Here is a 5,376-nt window from a genome sequence, read left to right as displayed (position 1 = left end):
CAGTTATAGATCAGACAAGGTTGCCAAACTGGTGGACAAAACTGTGTTGTGGGTTGCTGTTAGTGTTAGGTGCACATGTATGTTAAAATGCATCGCGTTTTGTATGTGTGAGTGTTAGTCACATTTTGTTGTGTGTATGTTACTATGTAACATTAATCTAATGTGTTACATATACAAAACTCAAAAGTGTTTGTGATTGAGAGGATATATGACAGGATTGAGGATACATGACAGATTTGCCCTTTCACTGTGAACACTGAAAGGTAATATACAAGTTGTAACATGTATGTAGATATATATATAGATAGATAGATACATACATTGATAAATATACATATAAAATATACATGCATGTATATACATATACATGTAAATACACTTGCATAGAATAGATAGATATATAGATAGATATATAGATAATAAGATATATGTGAGTTTTAGTGTACAAATTCAAGTCAATTATAGATTATTTCATGTGGCAGTCTCATTACCTCAAAAAAATGAGAGAGAAAATATTTGCTACAGGGACAGACACAGGGCAGCAAAAGGTGGAAAGGTGTCAGTATGTTCCCCTCACCTGCATCATCAGTGAACTTGACCATCATTAACATTATTATTAACTGTTACGGCTATAGATCAGAGAAGGTTGCCAAACAGGCTGACAAAACTGTGTTGTGGGTAGCTGTTAGTGTTAGGTGCACATGTATGTTAAAATGTATGTATCCATTTTGTATGTGTGGGTATGTGTGTTAGTCACATTTTGTTGTGTGTATGTAGCATTGATCTAATGTGTTATATAAACAAAAGTGTTTGTGATTGACAGGATCCATGACAGACTTGCCCTTTCACTGTGAACACTGAAAGGTAAGATCATCTTTTCTCTTTAGATGGCTAGCACAGTATGTAACAAATGACCTCAATTTCTTATATTTAGTGTTTATTTGAAACATGGCTATGAATAGTATGATCATTATCATCATTAATATTATTAATATTAACTGTTACGGCTATAGATCAGAGAAGGTTGCCAAACTGGCTGACAAAACTGTGTTGTGGGTAGCTGTTAGTGTTAGGTGCACATGTATGTTAAAATGTATGTATGCATTTTGTGTATATTCTATATCTTTATTTAAATATACAAGTTGTAACATGTATGTAGAACTTAAATATAGATAGATAGATACATTGATTGATAGATATACATATAAAATACACATGCCTGTATACACATATAGATGTAAAATACACTTGCACATGTTTGACAGATAGATAGATACAGATGTAGATAATAAGATATATGTGAGTTTTAGGGTACAAATTCAAGTCAATTATAGATTATTTCATGTAGCAGTCTCATTATCTCAAAAGAATGAGAGAGAAAACATTTGCCATCAGAGTAGACACAGGGCAGCAAAAGGTGGAACACTGCTGTGTGGCACCAATCCTATGTCATCTCCATCTGGAAAGGTGTCAGTATGTTCCCCTCACCTGCATCATCAGTGAACTTGACCATCATTAACATTATTATTAACTGTTACGGCTATAGATCAGAGAAGGTTGCCAAACTGGCTGACAAAACTGTGTTGTGGGTAGCTGTTAGCGTTAGGTGCACATGTATATTAAAATGTATGTATCCATTTTGTGTGTGTGGGTATGTGTGTTAGTCACATTTTGTTGTGTGTATGTAGCATTGATCTAATGTGTTATATAAACAAAAGTGTTTGTGATTGACAGGATTATATGACAGGATCCATGACAGACTTGCCCTTTCACTGTGAACACTGAAAGGTAAGATCATCTTTTCTCTTTAGATGGCTAGCACAGTACGTAACAAATGACCAAGGTTTCTTATATTTAGTGTTTAGTTGAAACATGGCTATGAATAGTATGATCATTATCATCATTAATATTATCAATCTTAACTGTTACGGCTATAGATCAGAGAAGGTTGCCAAACTGGCTGACAAAACTGTGTTGTGGGTAGGTGCACATGTATGTTAAAATGTATGTATACATTTTGTGTATATTCTATATCTTTATTTAAATATACAAGTTGTAACATGTATGTAGAACTTATATATAGATAGATAGATACATTGATTGATAGATATACATATAAAATACACATGCATGTATACACATATACATGTAAAATACACTTGGCACCATAAAATTTTATCATTACAAAGTTTAAGTGTCCAGTTCAGCTTCATGTATCTGCCATCAAACGGGTTGATAGATCAGATACATAACAAGTAGAAGTTTACACTCGCATATTAATTGACATTTGATCACATGCAGCCACAGCAGAAGCTTTGGACACTTGTGCATGTTGTTTGCACAAAACAGTGCGTTGCTGTGTTGGCATGCACTTTTTCTGAAATAGATGCCTTGATCAGGAAATTTGGGATTGTTGAAAAAACTTGCTTCACATATATGATGTAGATCTATAGCTCTTTCTCGTGAGATGGTCCATTCTAATTTGAAGAGGGTTTTTGGTGTGGAGGGTATACTGCCTTGTACTGGTGTTGTAGGCATGGAATTATGGTTAATCAGCAGACAGTGAAATGTCAATAAAAATTGTAGCATAAGAAGAAGACCAGATTTAAACTTCTTAAACATAATCCATTGTTTTACTTTTTTCTTTAAATTGCAAACTATTCAGTAAACATTAGTGCTAATATATTGTGTTTTACAAAGTGAGCTTCACATTGGTTTGTATATGACATTCTGACAAATGAATACATGAATAAACTTGATATGTTACTACCCCATGGAACTGATACCTTGTCGTGGTGGGGTAGCTTGAGTGCTTCAGTGACCTGTCGAGCTATGTCATTTGATGTGTCACATGCCTGGTAGGGCCTCCCATGCTGGACAGGTTGTGGGTATTTGTTCCACAAACTATACCAGCTGGCATGATGCACGCATTTTTGGGTTTCCCTTGCTGAAAAGGTTGTATGGTAGAAGCCCGACAAAATTCAGTTGCAAACACATGTCTTTGCATATTTATCTCTTATGACTGACAATTCGTCGTCCTTCTGTTTCAGGAAATGGACATCAGCTAGGACAGGAACAACAGAATCTTCTGTGAGAAAACCTGTATGCTTTTGATCTAAATAAAAACAATACAATACAACATCATAAGCCTCTGTTGCTTGATCAGTTGATGTTTGGTTTGTTGAAGGTGCTGTTTGTGTGCCCCTGTGGGGATGTCAGGGACTCTTTCCATTAAAATACTATGCCCACCCTCTGGAAACCCTCTCCTGAAAATTTATCATTTTATATGTCACTTTTCCTTTTCTGTCATTTATTACTTCAGCCATGCTATTCATTCCCATCCATTTTTTTCAAGATAGCCATGATTATTTATTTTTCTGGACTTCATAATTGTGCATTCTTGCAAAGCTGTATTCAAATTTGGACCTAGGATATACGAGTTGCCTGCTGGCATTTTTTTTGTGTTTTCTATGCCTGTTATGTACAATTTGCGTATTATGTATAATTATGTCAATGTTCAGGTTTGATTGGTTTACTCTATCGATAGATTAATGGAAAGGCCAATTTGATGCATGTAGTTATATGTGCATGCATACGACTATTCATGCACACACACACACACACACACACACACACACACACACACAAAATCCCTCCCCCCACACCCCCTTTTTTTTTTATATACAAGATCAAGATCAATATTATATGACACACAGTCACACACAAATTGTTGTTGTTTTTTTTAATGGCTAACTCATGTTCAAGATTTTAAATCCCAAAACTAAGTTCATGGCAGAAACTATATTACATATTTAATTCAGCATTTTTATGAATGAGAAGTAGCCAAAATGAAAACCATCACTGTGGTGATTGATATTCAGTGTCCCAACACATTTACCACTCTGAATAAAGTCCACAACTTGCTGCAACACAAGCAGCCATTACTTACATCTAACCGAAGTCATGCTTACCAAAAATAAACAACAAAAATCAATAATAATAATGATATTAAAATAAGATAAATGAAGATATCTTATTTTAATATCTAACCAAAGTCACACCTACCAAAAAAAAAAAAAGATAATGATATTAAGATAAATAAATGAAAACAAGAACATCACTACAGTTAAAGCATTTCAGCTAAAAAGCTGGCCCAGTGCTTCCCTCATTGAACGACAAGCAACCTCCAGGTTGATGACCACTCCCTCCAACCACCTGAGCTCATCTTCTTCCACCACCAGTCAGTCATTTCAGAAACCATTTCCATCAGTACATTCAAAATGTCAGTTTCTCAAGATGGTGGCATTAGAACAAACTCATATATGTGCTAAACCACGTCTACCACACAGATGCCTGATCAGCAGCATAACCCAATACATCAGGCTTTGAGTGCATGCATATGTTTGTGTACCCATCGGGGTAGATTTCGTCTGCACAACTTTTGCCAGAGGACAAACACTTATGTTGCCATGGGTTCATTTTCTGTGTGCAGTATGCTTCCTGCACATTAGATTGGTGTATCGTTGCATGATTTTAAATAAAGTATGAGAAGACGGATGAGACATGGATTTCAAACTCGGACTGTCACGGTTAACAGTGTAAACGCACACTGTCTCTCTCTCTCTCTCTCTCTCTCTCCATTGTCAATCACAGAGTATTGGGAACCGGGCTTTCACCAACATACACATATATCATAAGGACATGGAGTGATTACCAGGTATATAATATACTTGCAATTTTCCTTTCTATGCATTGAACCAAAAAGTTGTCATTTGGACAGGATTCACACATGAGCCATGAAGGCTTTGCCTCTTGTACAAGTGAATCACAAGTGAGTCTTGAAGGCCTTGCCTCTCTTGTTTTAAATAAACTGCATCTCGACCATTCATTCTAACCAGTGTGCTGTCACGAAATCACAATGCATCTGCAGAAGAACACATTTATGTATACGAATTTGTCTGCGCCTAATTTGATTTTCTCTATGAACAACACTGGGTGGGTGTTTGTTTGTTTGTTGTTTTTTCTCTCTTTTTTATTCTCTCTCTCTCTCTCTCTCTCTCTCTCTCTCTCTCTCTCTCTCTTCCGAAGATTATTCATTTCAACAGTTAAACTCTGCAAGTGACATTGATGTTTCATGATTTATGTTAAGCACTCCAAAAGGATTCCTGTTCTTTGCTTAATTTGTTTTAATGACATCACTGTTTTCACGAACATCATCAAAAGGTTTTACAGTGAAACAAAAAATGTAAAACAAAACAAAAAAAATAAACAAAAACAAAACAGAAAAAAAAACACATGCAAATTGGACAATGGTCTTAGAGAGAAAAGACTAATCAGTTAGAATCCAATTATTGGAAGCAGTTAGTCCGAGCGTTC

At 35.5% G+C, this 5,376-nt stretch overlaps 1 long non-coding RNA gene across 2 annotated transcripts in view; it reads left to right on the top strand.

The window, feature by feature from the left end:
- Positions 1-3,111, top strand: part of LOC143291842 (uncharacterized) — a 4,712-nt gene extending 1,601 nt beyond the window's left edge. Inside the window, exons 2-4 of one of the 2 annotated variants that reach the window (XR_013056596.1) lie at positions 824-864; positions 1,735-1,788; positions 3,051-3,111. This is a non-coding gene — a long non-coding RNA (uncharacterized LOC143291842). Of the gene's footprint in view, positions 865-1,734; positions 1,789-3,050 lie in introns of both variants that reach the window. The other variant, XR_013056595.1, reaches the window with a different exon arrangement.
- The last annotated feature ends 2,265 nt before the right edge of the window (positions 3,112-5,376 follow it).

Source organism: Babylonia areolata, chromosome 18 (assembly GCF_041734735.1).
Source record: "Babylonia areolata isolate BAREFJ2019XMU chromosome 18, ASM4173473v1, whole genome shotgun sequence".
NCBI lineage: Eukaryota > Metazoa > Mollusca > Gastropoda > Neogastropoda > Buccinidae > Babylonia > Babylonia areolata.
The sequence above is the reverse complement of the archived record's forward strand: the minus strand, read 5'-3'. Positions and strand labels throughout refer to the sequence as shown.